The 17350-nt window shown below is 49.7% G+C and overlaps 1 pseudogene across 1 annotated transcript; it reads right to left on the bottom strand.

Annotated features, from left to right (window-relative positions):
- Positions 1-16046: 16046 nt before the first annotated feature.
- LOC307182302 (ubiquitin-conjugating enzyme E2 S-like) lies at positions 16047-17132 on the bottom strand (annotated as a pseudogene). The gene has a single exon. The product of its transcript is annotated as a ubiquitin-conjugating enzyme E2 S-like (transcript).
- Positions 17133-17350: the final 218 nt, after the last annotated feature.

Genomic DNA, 17350 nt, shown 5'->3' with positions numbered 1-17350 from the left:
GGGATCCTGGGCAGCATTGCTAACTCCCAGCTCCAGGTCCCAGGGAATCATGGCCCCAAACTACAGATGCCACTCCGGCTTCTGGTGGCAACTTCCCATTTGCCCTTCAGAGCAGAGAGAGAATGGCTGGCACCTGGACTGGGCTTCCATCCAAAGGGCAGAAAGGGCTCAGTTCAAAAGTTAAAGAGACCTGGGGAACTTCCAAAGGCCCAATTGCTAACACGCACAAGTACCCCAGTGAAGACAGGGTACTTGTCCCCTGGAGGGGCTCCCAAGAGCACCTTGGCCCTGACGCATCCACGGGAGCAATGAAGCCTTCACTCCTTCTGAGGCTGGGGCTGGGGTGGGGGGGAGCAACGGATGGTTCCCTGGACTGGGCCCCTCTTTGTTCTCCATACCTTGGGTGTCTGCATGAGAAGCTGAGAGACAGATATGGAAAGAGACAGAGACAGAGACAGAGAGACAGAGAGAGAACCTGATTGACTATTTAGTAAGTTGACAGGGCCTCCAGTGAGAACATAAACCATAAAAAAGGGGGACTCCATAATATTGTTAAACCATATATTTTTATGTTTAACAAAACTACCCACAGTTTATTCTCATGTAGATTCAAGTCTTCTGAAACACTCCTTCTATCGCCTTCATAAGATCCTGCATAAAAGCCACCTTCAGGCTTGGTGTTTGAGTCCACACTTGTGGGGTTCAGTATGAGAGTCCAGACCAAAAACACCCAGGCAGTGTTTCTCCAAGTGTTACCAGTGGAACATGCAATACAATACATGCAAGCTGGGGTGCTTGGGTAAATTTTGGATTCCTGGGTCTCCCGTGAGAAGAGTGCCTCTTTCTTAATGGTGTCCTCCCACCAAAGTCCAAGAATTGGGTCTCCTTGGTTCCAGTTTTTCGGGCTTAAGTCATGTTCCATCCTAAATCAATCGCTATGGACAGAGGTGAGGGTAGGAATGGAACACTCTCTCAGCCAGGACAAGTGGAGAACAAGGGAGGGTGTTTGCAGAGAGACAGATTTTGAGCCCAAGAGGAAACCCTTTCCAACAATGAGAGCTGACCAGTATCTGCTAGGCTATGACTTAAGGAGTGAGCTCCCGCTTACAGGAAGTCCTCGAGCAGAGGCTGATGACCATAAATCAGGTTTGCTACAGAGGGGTTTCTGTATCAGGTAAAAAGCTGGAATAAATGAGGGTCTCGCATTAGTTCTCCACGGCTGCTATAACACATTGCCACGAACTTAGTGGCTTAAAACAACACAGAGGTATTATTTGACAGTTCTATAGGTTAGAAATCTAACATGAATCTCACTAGACTAAAATCCAAATGTCAGCAGGGCTGTGTTCCTTTCTGCAGGCTCCAGAGAGAATCTGTTGTCTTGCCCTTTCCAACTTCTAGGGGCCACCTGCATTCGTTGACTTGTGGTCCCCTTCCTCCATCTTCGAGCAACAGTGGGTTGAGTCCTTCTCCCATCACATCACTCTGACCTCCTCTTCTGCCTCCCTCTTCCACAGTTAAGGACCCTAGTGATTATATTGGGCCCATCCAGATAATCCAGGATTATCTTTGTATTTTAAAGTTGGCTGACTTTTGTAAGTCAGCCTTACTTCATTCCATCAGCAGCCTTACTTCCCTTTTACCACATAAGATAATGTATTCCCAGGTTTGTGGGATTAGGACATGTACACTTTTGGGGGCCACTGTTCTGCTTACCATAGGACCTCCGTGTCCCTTCCCAGCCAGAGATTCAGGGGTCCTATAACTGATTGGATCACTGGGTCTTTTCAAGCAGGACAGAGACTCGGACACAATCGGGCACAACATTAATGCTCTTCAGATCCCTCCAAGAGCACATCACGTGTTGATTGTTTGCTTTGAAACCAGAAGGCAGGTTACACAGTAATTACCTCTTTGTCTATTAGCAGCAATTACACTCCAGTCTGTAGGAGGTCTAGAATGACCGTGGACTCAGCCTCTTTCTCAGAAAATCTATTAACTGTCTAACTAAAGAGCCATTACAGAGCACTTGAAATTACAGAGTTACCTGCCTTAGAAAAGTCCCTGCCATCTTCCAGAGAGGGCAGAGAGGATGAAGCAGCAGGTAGACAGTGGGGGATGGAGTCTTCTTCCCTTGAATTCTCATGGTCCCATGAAAGTTGGAGCATTCTGAGCCTTGACCCAAAGGCAGTGATATAAAATAAGAGTGGCTCTTCATTGCTACTTCCTGGGTGACAGGCATGGAGCTGGGGCTTTACATACCCCAGAGGCAAGTTCCTGAGGGATGCTACTCCTTCAGGGCCTTCCCAGGCTGAGAGGAACACGCTGAAAACGTGTTTCAAGGACAGAGGGGCATAGGCCTCCAGGGGTCTGAGTGTTAGCTGGGAAAGGCATTCAGGCCTCAGCCTTCCAGAACCATCCCGAGCCAGCCTGCGCCCTTAACAAAGGCAAGGGGGTAGAAACAGCACTGAGCAAGGGACATGCAAGAAAGAAGCTTATTTTTTAAAGCATGCAGTTTGGAACAGAAGAGTGAGGCTGGCTGTGGGCTGAAGCCAGGCTCTGGAGCGTCTTGCCTTCTAGGTTAAAATGTTTACTCCATCACCATCAGGAACCATTGAAAGGGTGGGTCAGGACATGGTTGTACCCTTTAGACAGACCTTTCTGTCGACTGTCAGCAAACTTTGTCTGCAGAGGACCAGATAGTAAATATTTTAGGCTTTGCTGGCCATCTGCTCTCTGTCACAACAACTCAGCTCTGCTGTTATAGTGCAAAAACAGCCCGAAACAGTATATAATCAAATGAACTTGGCTCTGTTCCAATAAAACTTTATTTACAAAAGCAGGCTGGGGGTCGGATTTTCCTACGGGCCACAATTTCTCAACCCCTGGTCTAGATGATGGATTTGAAGAATATGTGTATTCTGTGTCCTATAACTCAGGATTCCCACCCACTCTTCCTTTATTCATTGGCATATTTAAATGGATTGTTGGACTGGCTCAAATAACAACAGTGATAGCAATTTATCATATTAATATAACTTTTTACAGTTTACAGACCTCTCTCATATAAACAGTTTCACATGATCCTTACATAAGCTGAGGACATGAAGACTCAGGAAAGTTAAGTGACTTGCTCAGATTTTTTATCTGTTTGAGGCATTTTTAATTCTGCTTGAGATCAGTTTTTTGTTGTTGTTTTTTGTTTTCTTTTCTTTTTTGGTCGCAACGCATGGCATGCGGGATCTTAGTTCCCAGACCAGGGATCGAACCCAGCCCCCTACAGTGGAAGCGCTGTGTCTTAACCACTGGACTGCCAGGGAAGTCCCTGAGATCAGTTTTGCCAAGGGTCACATCTGTCTCCCATTTCCATATGTTCCTCTTATTAGTAGGAAAATATGAAGGCTGACTGAGCAGTTCGTTCTTTGAGGGTGTATTATGATGGTAGGAACTCCTACCCAAATTCCAAGTTCCAGAGAGCTACCTGAAGAGCAGGATGTGGTGCAGACCCTGGTCTCAAGCGTGGGACTGGGCTGCATGGCAGGGAAGGTCTTTGGGACTGTGGCTAGGTCTCATCTCTCCCTCTGCACCAAGCCGAGAGGATGACTCCTTTCTCAGGAGGACAGCAGCTGTATCCAGGAATTCAACTCCTGGCACTGGCTTCAGAAGGCTCATTCACAAGGATGATGTTGACACGGACCAGTTAAAGGAATACCGAGTTGAGGAAAGATATGCAGGGAGTGGGAATTTGAGCCATTTCCTGGAGTGTAAGGAACAAGGGAAGCTTGGCATTACAGGCCCAAATTCAAGACAATAACTCCTGCCTAGAGGTTAGAAACCCAGTTCATGATAATGGCTTTTAGTGCTCAAGGGGGAGGGGTTGGCTATTCCAATAATTGGGCTTCCCAACTGACATTTAGTGGGTGTGTCCACTAAATGCCAGTCCAGGGAGACTGGCATCCAAAAGCACACAGGATAATCCTGCACAACAAAGATCGTCTCCTACCTCATGTGAATTTTAAAAACTCTACTGGACGTTCATGTAATTGAAAAACCTGATTTGAATGATCTGAGTCTGAACCTGACACTTTTTTTTAACATGTAAACACAAAGCAATCTTTTGCAAAGTTTTAACATGACCAAACTTTCCAGAAATTCAACTCTTGTAAATCAAGGTGAAATTGGACTCTGTTTTGTTCAGGACTTGCCATGAATTGTTCACTATTTCAGAAAATGGGGACACCACTCATAGTATTTCACTCATTTGTAGCATGTATTGGTCTATACTTCCGAATTCACAGTGAATCTACAAATAGGTGCAAGGTTCCAACTCCTCTGTAAAACTCTTAGCTCATATTTTGAAACGATTACAGACTCCCAAAAAGCTGCAAAGATAGTACAGAGAGGTGCCCGATACCCATCATCCAGCTTCCCCCAATGGAAACATTTTACCTAACTATAGTTCAGCAGCAAATTCAGGAAATTGATTGGCACAATACAATTAACTAGACTATACACCTTACTCAGATTTCTCCAACTGACTCTTCCTTTGTGTCATCTAGTGTCATTGTGCGTGGTCATTAATAGATTAAAATACAAATGGTTTTGTTATAAATTATTTATATATTTTTCTATATATGATGCTTAAAGTCACATTATTTTCTTAAATAAACTACTTTTATTTGATTTCTTCCTTGTTCTACACTTAGAACTTATTATTCTTAAAATATGCATTTATATAGGTTATATTATTTGTGGATTGCATTTTACAGTGGTAAAAGAGGCACGAAAACATCTGGCAGAAGAGAGGGATGGGGTTGAAGAATTGAAAGGTTAATGCCATCCACAGCTCCCTAACCGTCCCTGTCCCCTTGCACTGCTGGGTACCTCATCAATGTGCTTGCTTGGGTATTAACCATTTTTGTGCAAGAGAATTTTAACCCTTTGCTTCTCCCTCTCTGCCTTAGTCAGCTCAGGCTGCTAGAACAAATACCATAGACTGGGTGGCTTGAATGACAGTTACTTATCTCTCATGGTTCTGAAGGGTGGAAGTCCAAGATGAGGATGCTAGTCTGGGTTCTGATGAGGGTCCCCTTCCTGGCTTGTAGACTGCCTTCTTGCTGTGTCCTCACATGTCAGACAGACAGCTCTGGTCCCTTCCTCTTCTTATATGGGTACTAATCCCATCATGGGAGCTCCAGCCTCATGACCTCTTCTAAACCTAATTACCTCCCAAAGGCCCCAGCTTCTAATACCATTGCACTGGGGATGAGGGCTTCAACATACGAATGGGGATGGGGGGACACAAACATTCAGTCCATAGCACTTTCCTACACTGGTTTAGATTAATTTATCCAACAAACAGGGGAGTCACATTCATTGTAAGACAGGGTGGTATAACTTCCTACAGGGAACACAGAAATGATTAAGTAGGGTTCCTGTTCTCTAGGGATTCACAGCTCGCTGGGGTGTTCAAAGACCCACTCCCTCCCAACCCCAGGATCTGAAGATGAAAATGCAGCAGCACCAACAGGAAGGAGAGTACTTCTCCGGCTCTCCTCCACACCCCTTATCAGCCAAAGGCCATCCAGGTGTTTTCTGGGAGTTCCTAACAGACGTGTCCTGTGGTCTCATTACCAAGCCCTCTGGCCAGCAGGTGGCAAAACCCTTCTGCTTCCACAGCTGGGTGCCGCCCAGGTACCCCTGAGAGCACTTACCCTCACCACCATTGCCTCTGTGGCTTCTGCAAGGGGGCTACGTGGGCACAGACACCAATACTGCTGCTTTTGACCGAACCTACCCTTACAGAGGCTGGCGTAGGCGGTGGGCATCGTCCAGGCCTCCCAAAGAACCTGGCACCTTCCAACACCAGGAGCTCCCACCACAGCTACTGCCGCCACATCCTACACCACAGGCCCCCTCCTGTCATGGGCACAGCTGACACATTGTGCCCCGGGGACTCCCGCATGCCAGAGCTATCTCTGCTGCATGGAGGGGGAAGAATTCCTCTTAGCATCCCCCTACCCCCCAACAGTGCTGGCGTGTGCACCCAATTGCCCAAGGAGATTTGGAGTAAAAACTGTTTTTTGGTGGGGGAGGTGACGGCAGACTTAGAGTCAGAATGCTTGCTTTTGTATCCACATCTGCTCTCTACTGCATGACCTTGGGCAAGAAATTTTCTGAGCCTCAGTTTCCACATCAGAAACACAGGCAAGACAATAGTAACTATGTCATAGGTTTTGTATGAAGATGCATGATAATAATGACTTAAAGAGCATTTCACATGAAACAAGAACTATTCTAAGAGATTGAATCCTCACACCAACTATTATCATTCCCCTTTTACAGATGGGGGAACGAAGACACACAGTAATTAACTTCAGTTGCCAGCAGTCACAGAGCTAACTAACGGCATAGCCAGCATTTGAACCCAGACCTTCCAGTTCCAGAGGTCATGTGCTTAACCTCTGTGCCGCACTGTCCCTCATGGGGAGCCCTGTTCTCAGTGCTTTGCTTGAAAGAACTCACATCTCCTCCCACAATCCTAGGACATAAGAACTGTTATTATGCCCATTTTACAGAGGTGGCAACTGCGGCAAAGAGAGAATAAGCAGGCAGGATACAGGAGATAATGCACTTAAAAGTGTGCAGCACTAATTATATGTTAGCCTACTGTTCCCAGGACTCAGACGTGCCTCCAGGGAGCTGGGTTCGGGAGGCTCTCTGAGGTCTGGGACCTCCCCTGTGCCTCAAACAGCTGAGACAGGCCAAGCGTGGTTAGTACTTAGAACACCATCAAGTTCTCATTTATTGATAATTTTCAGATCTCCAACAGGTTTTGGGGGATCCTCTAGAGCCCAAGGGCCTTTGTTTAAACCCTAGTTCTGTCATTTAGTCTTAGTCATGCACACGAAGTATGACCTTTTTGAAATTCCATTTCCGCATCAGCTGTGTAGGTAAAACAACACCTGCTACTCAAAGTGTGGTCCATGGACCCGCAGCAACAGTATCACCTGGGAGCTGGACAGAGATGAAGCATCTCAGACTTCACCTCAGATCTGCTGAGTCAGAAAGTCACTTTAGCAAGATGCCTGGGGATTCACGCGCATTGCCACACCCATCCCATAGCACTGTTAGGAGGACGGTGGTAACGATGAATCCCAAATATTTAGACGGGGTAACAGACTCTGAGCAGGTAACAGCTAAGCTTGTCAAAGTGCTTACCATATGCTAAAGTCTTAACATACATTGTTCCACTTAATTCACATGATGTCCCATGAGGTGGTTTTTATAATCTCTGTTTTGCAAAAGAGGAAACCAAGCACAGGAAGGTCATGTGGTTTTTCCACAATCCTATAGCAAGTAAGCGGAGGAGGCAGGTTCCTCCAGAGTCTGCAATATGAACCACAAGGCTGGATGTTTCCAAAGCACTGTCATTAAGTCTCCTAACAATGCTTCCATTAATATAATAATAGTCACTTCCACTAATTGAATCCTTACTACGTGTCAGAGAGTGGGCTCTGTGCATTCATAGGCTATCTGACTCTCAAAAGTCCTGTGAGGAAACAATTTTCATCCCCATCCTAAAACCAAGACACTTAGACAAGAGAGGTTAAATAACATGCCAGTAGTTGCACAGCCAGAAAGTGGTAGAGTCAGGATTCCAACCAGGCAGTCCTGCTTCAAAGCCCAGCTTCTCCACCCACAAACTATGCCGTCTCCTCCTGGCTTCAACCTGTCCTCCTCTGGTTTTAAATTCTGTTTCCACCATAATCTCACGAGATCTGCCCTTACGCCCAGGCAATGGGGTCCCTGTCCCCGTACAGTCACTCTTCTCCAGCTGTGCTCCTCCCCATGGGACAAGGAGTCTGGAGCCAAGCCTGTGCCCCTTTGTAGACCATATCCCCCGTCCACTTGGCCCTAAATGGCTTCCAGCATCTACGTGGGCTTCTTTCCTGGGTCCACCCTTAGGTGGTGGGTCAAGCTTCCAACGTGCTCACCCCATGCCTGATGGATGGTCAAGAGGCAGCTGTGTGGCACAGAGCCAAAGCTTGGGGTGCCGGCTGGGGTGTCCTTGGGGAGGAGAAGTGGGAGAGCCCTGTACGCTCTCGTTCCAGCCACACAGGGGGGAGCGGGCGGGCTCTCAGGCCTTGCCCTCCGGTTGTGTGCTGCCTATAGTTTCCATCTCCACGCTTTGGTCTTAAGTTCCTGGTTGAGAAGCACTTTGACTTAAACTCCTCTCGACCACCCGGGGCCTAAGCAGGATGCTGTACCCTCTTTAAGTGCATTGGGTAAACATGAAGCCAAGGGGTCTTGTTCATTTAGCCCCAGTTTCAATTCTGGTTACTAACAGGGTGGGAGACAAGGGGATCCCCAACTGGCCACAGGCCGCCAGTCCCAGCAGATGGGCCAACGGGCAGAGAACCCCCCTCAGCCCTCCCAGGCCCTGCCCAGGCGGGAGGAGAGGCAGACGAGGGCGCAGCTTGTCAGGATGTGTGAACAATGCAGGGTGGGCATGGGGTGCTTCTCAGAAAGATTATCTCACAGTTCAAACTCGTTAATGAAAGAAATAAATTAACCAAGCTCATTTTTCAGGGAATTCTTGTGTAAACTGGAAATTTTCCAGTCTGTGAGCCCTGTGTCAGGCCCTCCCATAAATCACAGCAAGTAGGCTGTCGGCTTGGCAGAGGGGGAAGGGGCGAGGGGGAGAGCAGCGGAGCAGAGGGGAAGCCAGAGGCTGCCAGGGCAGCCGCGCTGGAAGGACCGTGCTCTCCTGGCACCTTCTCTCTCCACGAAGCGCTGGGAAAAGAAAAAGGAAAAGAAAGGGCAGCACCAACCACAGGGCTTCTGCCAACCCGTCTGCAAACACTCCTAGGTCCCCACACCTCTAACCTGGGAGAGACCCCGAAACAGGTCATTTTTTAATTGAATACTATATTAATTACCGCGTGCACCATTAACAGTTTGTGGGATTTGACTAATTAATGTAATAGTTTTTGAGTCACGCTCATTAAATATGAAAATTACGCTGGTGAAAGGTATTGGTTTCATTATCAATCTTGTATGGACAGGATGGGGGCAGGGACTGCAGACGGGATGGACCCCTGCCTGCCTCTTCTGGCTGTGAAGAGCTGTATTGTGGTTCCACGATTGAGGGGAGCCTGCAAGGGGGCCTAGTGGAGGAGGGAGGGAAGTTGAGCCTGAGGGAAAGTTGGGAGCAAAGTCTCATCAGGCCTGACCCCTGATGAGGTAGTGAAAACCAGATCCCTGCATTCCTTTCCAGCCCAGACTTGTCCAGGTGAAAACCTTCTTAGATTCATTCATTCATTGGGGTACGGTGTGGTGGACACTGGTGGCTCACTGTCTAATACAACGTCCATCCCAACCCCCGCTCTCTTAGCCTGCCTCCATCTCGGGCTAAAAAAGGGAATACTTAGATTCAGAGCCTCCTTTGCAGTTGAGGATGGTCATGTGACACCATGTGGCCAATAAGATTTAAGGGGGGAGCAAGATTGAAAGGACGGTTCTGGTGTCACTGTTCCTTGTCTTGTGTTTTTTGAACATGAGGGGAAAGCCAAGAGACATGCAGAGATGCTGGTCCTGATGCTGTTGAGCCCGTGAAGCATCCCCAGAATCATCTACTCTTTGTTCTGGGAGACAAAAATAACCCTCTGTTTACTGAAAACACTGATAATCGTTTTTTTCTGTTATTTGCATCTAAAAGTGTTCCTAATGGATACACGTGATACAGGCACTAGGCTGGGTGCTGTGAGAAATTCAAGCAAGCTTACAGTTTAGTCACCATGAAGGGCAAAAGGATAAAAAATTTTAAAATACCTGCCATTCGAGGCAGCCAAGGCCAAGTGCCGGTTGAGTGGCCTCCAAGGGTTGCTCTTCATCTGGGGAGCCCCACTGAGCCTTACTATTACTTACAGCTGGGGCACATCCTGACCCTCCAGTGCCCTGGTTCTCACACATTTAGATCATCACCTGTGGGTACAGCCGCCTGAGGTTTTCAAAGGAAGATGGGTCGCATTGTCCGGGAAACCTCTGTGTATGGTCAGGACAGGAGGTGACTTGGGCTTTGAAGGATGGATGGGATTTCCAACAGCAGAAGTGGGAGAGGGGAGGAGAGGGCTGCCTCCCACGGTGGGTGAGGAAGAGACAGCAAGCAAGGCCCAGAGGTGGGAAAACGAAAGTCCATCTCAAGGGTTGAAAAGTAGCCCCAGTAGGTTACAATGGAAGGAAGAGAGTGTGGGATCTCCGCTCTCTGCCCTGATGCAGAGACCAGCAAGGACCTGGAAAAAACCTGATAGTGACTGTGCTCATTTCCTATTATTGCTACAACAAACTACCACAAGCTTAGTGGCTTAAAACAACACGTGTTGGTCATCTCACTGTTCTGGAGGTCAGAAGACCCAAAGGGGCCTTATCAGGCTAAAATCAAGATGTCAGCAAGGCCATGTTCTAGAGGAGAACGCGTTTTCTTGACCTTTCCAGCTTCTAGAGGCTGCCGGCGTTCCTCGGCACGTTCCTTAGAAGAGCTCATGGCCCCTCCCATCTTCAAAGCCAGAAATAACCAGTCAAGTCTTTAGCACATGGAATCACTCCGACACTCACTCTTCTGCTTCTCTCTTCCATAATTTAAGGAACTATGTGATCACCGTGATGGTTAATTTTATGTGTCAGCTTGGCCAGCCCATTTCTTTGGTCAAACACCAGTGCAGACGTTGCTGTGAAAATATTTTTTAGATGTGATTAACATTTAAATCAGCAGACTTGGGGTGGAGCAAGTTACTCTCCATAATGTGGGTGGGCCTCATCCAATCAGTTGAAGACCTTAAAAGCAAAGATGGAGGGCTTCCCTGGTGGCGCAGTGGTTGGGAGTCCGCCTGCCGATGCAGGGGATGTGGGTTCGTGCCCCGGTCTGGGAAGATCCCACATGCCGCGGAGCGGCTAGGCCCGTGAGCCATGGCCATTGGGCCTGCGCGTCCGGAGCCTGTGCTCTGCGACAGGAGAGGCCACAGCAGTGGGAGGCCCGCGTACCGCAAAAAAAAAAAAAAAAAAAAAAAAACCCTGCCTGGGTTTCCATCCTGCAGATTTCTGACTCAAGACCGCAACATCCACTCTTCCCTGAATCTCCAGCCTGCTGGCCTGCTCTTACATTTCAAACTTGCCTGCCCTCACCACCCTGTGAGCCAATTCCATATATATATTTCCTATACAGTTCTGTTTCTCTGAAGAATCCTGACTGATACGATTACACTGGGTCCACCCAGATAATCCAGGATAATCTTCCTATTTTATTAATTTTATATTTTTAAATTTTGGCCACGCCTCACGGTTCAGCATGTGGGATCTTAATTCCCTAACCAAGGATCGAATCTGCGCCCCCTGCCGTGGAAGCTCGGTGTCTTGACCACTGGACCGTAATCTCCCTATTTTAAAGTCAGCTAATTAGCAACCTAACTCCATCTGCTACCTTTACTCCTTGTTGCCATATAACCTACCATTTTCACAGGTTCTGGGAATGAAGGCATGAACATTTCTGGGGGGGTGGAAGAATTTATTCTGCCTATAGTCAAAATGTAAATAAATAGAGCTTTATTTTCCTCCCATAATAATATGTCTGGAAGTGGAAGTTGAGGCTTGGGGGCATTGCTCTATGACTCAGGCTCTTTATAGCCTTCCATATGTTGGCTTTGGTTATTAAGCTCGCCACCTCATGCTCACAAAACAGCTGCCTCAGCCCCCAACATTATATCCTCATAGCACTATGCCAAGCAGGAAGGAATAGAATAGTCCTTTCGTCCAAGGCAACAAACCTTTCCTGCAGCTTTCCACAAACTCCTTTTTGCATGTACTGATGGGACCCGAGTTACATGGCCATTTCTAACTGCAAAAGACACTGGGAAAGTATGTGACTTTGTATCCTGTATGGAGAGAGGCAGGGGAAACACAGGGGGCTTTGAAATGGCTTTGGGTATCCGTACTGTGATGTCTGCCACACAAGTTCACGCACAGCTTTGCATAGCAGACCTGGGACTGGGCAGGGTCCTGCAGGGGGCTCGTGGCCACTACTCTTCTTCATGATCCTGTCTTAACAAGCAGATTGTCTGCACAAATCAGGGGAGCCTTGTGGTAGGAGTGTGGCTCTCACTGCTGTTTGAACTCGGTCACTTCTTCATCAGTGAAGCAGAGTTGCTCTGAGGATGAATGAGATAAGCTGTGTAGATTTGTTAGGTAGCAGAGCAAGTTACTTTTACCCAGAAATCACAGCCTGGGGGGGCCAGAGGAGATGCAAGAGGAAGACAGGAGACCCAACCCTGGGGCCCCAGCCCACCCATCACAGAATGTGCAGCCCTCCATTTCCAAAATGCTGTCTCCACCGCTTGCAAGTTCTTTATTGGTACTATTGATTATTCTTGTTCATTAATTAGTGTTTGCTGAGTGAAGGAGAGAGACCCATTGGGCCAAAACCTCTTTCAAGCTGCCAGGGGACCCAGAGCAGGGCAGGAGAGATTTCAGCAGGAACAGGAAGGCAAAGGCCCTCGGAGGAAAATCAAAATCCCCTTCACCCCAGGCTCTCTCCTCCCAAGCACCGTGAAGGGAGCTGGGGACCCTGGGCCTGCTGGTGACAGTGACTAACTGCGGGGCAAGCCCGGGGGAGGGGCCAGGCCAGCTCCATTACGTTTGTGGTCCTGGCTTGGCGGGCGGGTTCCCGGGTGAGCTCAGGGGGTGGCTGTGTGCCAGGTGGGGGGCTGGGGGAAGCAGCACCCATGGGGTTGGGTGGGGAGTGTGGGGAGGGAAGGAGGGAGGAGCCAGCGTGTTATAAAACACTAAACCCTGGTTGAAAGGTTGTTTCCTTAATTTTAAAAAAAGAATTAAGGGATGTTGCTTGAGAAAAACAGAGAGGGGGAACTGAAAAAGAGGCGAAGACAGAAGGACAAGGAAGGACAGGAGGGAACAGGAGAGGGGACCAGGAATTAACGAGGCTGGCACCAGATACGGGCGGAAGGTGGGGGGCTGCTCCTCAGAGGTGGGGAAACTTGCTCGGGTCTCAAAGAATGGCTTTGAATTTGGCCTCTCTGACCCCAAAGGCCAAGCTTTTCACCAGGCCACAGGCTGTGGAGGTGGAGGTGGAGAGGGAGGCTCTGGGGACGAAGGGGCCCAGGTGTAACTCACCTGAGTGGGGGAGGAGCTTGGTAGCCCCACGGTGGCCCTCAGGATCACCCTGATCAAATGCCCTTCGTGGGTTGTCTATGATCTGTGGTGACAGCTGCCATCCCTGGTGGAACTGGGGTGCCTCCCCTGCGTCCTTGAGGTATGGCATTGCCTGGAGGTTAAGGGCTGTGACTCTAGAGCCAGACGGCTTGGATCCAAATCCTGGCTCTGCCATTTGAGAAAACTACTTAAATCCTTATGCCTCAGTTTCCTCTTATGGAAAATAAGGGTAATAATGGTTTCCATCTAATAGGGTTGTTATGGGTGTTCAGTGATGTATGTAGTGTGCTCAGAACCAGCATCAAATAAGTACTCAACAAGTTTAGCTGTCATTAGATACTTCTTTACTAACAAAATCCTTATGTTGTTGAGGATGGCAATGTGCCCAGCTAAAAAACTACATTTCCCAGCTTCCCTCACAGTTAGGATACCCCATGAGATGTTAGAGGAGGTCATTGTGCGGGTCTTCCAGGAAACCTCTTTAAAAGGGACTGACTCTTCTGGCAAGCTCATCCTTTCCCCCCTTCTTCATGCCAGGAAGGTGGGTATGATGACCTGAGCTGCAGCAGCCATTCTGCAACCCTGAGGTCCCCTTGAGATAGAAGCCATGCTGTAAGGGTGGTGGAACAGAAAGGTAAAGGAGCCAGAGACACTGACCACGTCGAGGGACTGGACCTCCTGTCTCCATAAGCCCTTTGCCTGAGAGAAAAACAAACCCTTAACTTGTTTAAACTACTGTAGCTTCAGGTTTCTGTTAATTGCTGCCCCCAAAATCCAAGCTGATACAGATTGAAAAGTTAAATAGATTCTAGAAGAGTTAGAGAAATTTAAACTGATAAATCCAAAATGAGTGATTTGTGGAAAGTGGGTGTGGTTGGGGACATGTCTGGGAGGTTTCAAATAACCTCAGAGGTCCCATGACCTGTCCCTTGGACTAGAATATCTGTGAGTCCAAGTCAGGGAGTGATTGTCTTATTATTGTCTTTACCAAAGCAATGAGAAAAAAGGTTTTCTAGAAACCAGTGCAGAGCACAAGCTCCTAGACATCAACATCCCATTGTCAGGAAGGGAGGGAAGCCCCCAGAAGACCACCAGAAACAGGACTGTTCAGCAACCTGAGGTCATAGGGGCAGCTACTGATGTTACCCGTCTGCACGGCTCGCTTCGTGCTTCTGAGGATGACACATACTCTAAGCCTTAGAAAGTCTCAAAAGGCCACTGTTGTGTTGGGATGGGGTGAAGGAGGGCCCTAGGATAATTCTCATCTCTAAACCTCTGCAGTTCTCCTATGGGTCCGTGTGCAGCGGGCGTTCCATGTCTGGAATGTCTCATGATCCTTGGGACACAGTGTGTACCACGTTACATGTGCAGCCCCAGGTGAGATCGGGGGTTCTCGGCTCCTCGGGTCCTGGTCCTCGGGTTGGATGGTGGCCACTTCTTGCAGGAAATAAGGAAGGACTATATCTTCCCAGGGGAGTAGGGGTGGGTTGCTCCCTGCACCACTTCCCCAATCTCAGCTCTTTGAAATGAATGAGAAGAGAAGGCCAAGGGGCCAGGAGAGGCCCCAAACAGGTGTTCCCCGCTCAGACACCTGTGAGGGTGGGCTGAGGAGAAGCTGCATGCGTTGATGTGGTTGTTTGAAAAAAGGACCCCAGATTAGAAAGGCGGTAGCACTGAGGTTCCCCATTGGGGCCTGAGGCCAAGGGGCAAGGAGAGGCCAGCACTGGGTGGAGGGCAGCAGTGAAGACCTCCAGAAGCCGGTCAGGGAGGCTCAGGGCTCCCTGTGAGTGTACGCGAAGACTTTGTGGGTCCTGGGCTTCCACGTGCGTTCTGCAGGTCTCTACACATGAGCGTGCTTTCTCATCAGTGAATTTCTTAGTTGACATGGAGTCAAGCGTGTTTGCAAATGTGGGGAAAGTATCTGATTCTCTCGTGGAATCTTGGCTTAGAAGTGGGGTAGAGCCCCAGGGCTAAGGGAGGAGGGGGAACCCCACCGCCACGGAACCGGGAGCCTCCCACGCTAGGGCAGAACAGAGATGGTTCATCTCCGCAGAGAACGCCAAGTAGAGATCAAAACCAAGTAGGCTCAGGATGAAGCTATAGGCCAAACTTCCTTGGAGGTATGGGATTTCAGGGGTGGAGGACTCCATGCCTGGAAGAGCCCCCTGAAGCTACTATCACACAGGACAGCATTCTGAGGACTGCAGTATCAGGGTGGCTAGAGCCACATCCAGCCCACTCAAGGTTTGTCTCCTCACCAGGAAAGGCTTCTGGGGTCTCTCATTCATTCGTTTAGCCATTCACTTATTCTGTCTACAATTCCTTTGCGGGGCCGTGCACATAATAAATAGTTCACTCTAAGTCATATCTCTCGATTCCTCTGGTGCTCAATTCTAAATTCACTGCCTCCCTTCTTTTGCTGGGGGTCTCTGATCCAGCTTGCTCTGCTGCTTGTTGAACTGCATCCCGGAGGCGCAAGGGCAGCACAGAGCTAGCTAGAGTCAGCCCCTTTGCCTTGCTTCAAAGTCATGGATGCCACCCAGTCCTGGCTACAAAAGTATCATTGAACAAGAGGTCCATTTCTGCCATTTTGGCTCAGGGTCCCAGAATTTCTGCTACACTATTAGGATCTCCTCAAGGGTCTGAAGTTGACCCAAAGTTGTTGAGAGCCTTCATTCCTCTAACACCTACTTTTTAAGTGCTTCCTGAATACCAAGTACTTCACCAGGCATACCTCGGGGACACTGGGGGTTCAGTTCCGGACCACCGCGATAAAGCAAACATAGCAATAAAGTGAGTCAGATGGCTTTTTCGGTTTCCCGGTGCATATAAAAGTTATGTTTACACTATACTGTAGTTCTAGTAAGCGTGCAATAGCATTATGTCTAAAAAACTATGTGCATACCTTTTTTTTTTTTTTTTTTTTTTTGCGGTACGCGGGCCTCTCACTGCCGTGGCCTCTCCCGTTGCGGAGCACAGGCTCCGGACGCGCAGGCCCAGCGGCCATGGCTCACGGGCCCAGCCGCCCCGCAGCACGCGGGATCCTCCCGGACCGGGGCACGAGCCCACGTACCCTGCATCGGCAGGCGGACTCTCAACCACTGCGCCACCAGGGAAGCCCTGTGCATACCTTAATTTTATTTATTTATTTATTTTTTTGCTGTTTTTCCAACTTTATTTAGAAAAACAAATCCAGGTCCCAGTGCCCCAGTGCCCTCCTCCAGCCCAGCCATAATTTAAATAACTTAGAGACAGAGGTGGGGTCAGGTGGGGAGTGGGTGGGAGAGGGAGGGAGGAGAGCCCACTACAGCCGCTGCAGCGCCCGCTTCTTGTCCATCTTTTTCTTGCCTGCCAGCTTCTTATCATGCTCACCCGCGTGCTTCTTGGCCATCGGCCCCTCGGCCCCTCCCCGGGCGTCCAGGAGCCGTGGCGTCGGCGGTGGTGGCCGCAGCCCCGCTGGCCGGGGACCGCCGGCCCCGGCCCTCCCGCCGCTGGGCCCGCCTGCGCCCCGGGGATCTCCGTGAGCAGGCGCGCGCGCCGCCCGCCTCTTCCTTGAGGGCAGACGCGGGGTTAGGGTGGATCAGCAGGCACCTGATGGTCAGCAGCACGTGCCAGATGCCCGGCTCAGCTGTCCAGCCCGTCTTGAGCACGTTGACGCAGATCTCACCGTTGGCGCCCACATTTGGGTGGAAGATCTTGGTCAGGAAGTAGCCCTTGTGTGGGGAGGCAGGGAAGTCCTTCCCCAGCAGGAGTTTCATGCGGAATAGGTCTGCGGCGTATGGGGTCCCCTCAGGGCCCTCGATAGTGACCTGCAGGTCAGTGAGGCCCTCCTCGTTGGGAAAGACCTTGATGCCATCAGGTGGCTCAGCTGTCAGTGTCGTTGCCTCCTTGTACACCAGGCGGATGATGTGGGCGGGGCAGGTTCACGACTGCTGCCGGCCAGGGGCGGGTCCCACTGGCCCCCTTTCTGCGCCCTCCGGCCGCCGGCCGGGGTGGGGGTGGGGGGGCGGCGCCCAACCGCTGCCGCTGTGGCCCTAGCGGGGCCCCGGTGGCCCTGCTCTGCTTCCCGCTCCCTCCGAGGCCCGCAGTGACCCTTGCCGTCTGCAGCTCCTCCCACCACCCGCCCACT

Source organism: Stenella coeruleoalba (assembly GCF_951394435.1).
Source record: "Stenella coeruleoalba genome assembly, chromosome: 2".
NCBI classification, from domain to species: domain Eukaryota; kingdom Metazoa; phylum Chordata; class Mammalia; order Artiodactyla; family Delphinidae; genus Stenella; species Stenella coeruleoalba.
The sequence above is the reverse complement of the archived record's forward strand: the minus strand, read 5'-3'. Positions and strand labels throughout refer to the sequence as shown.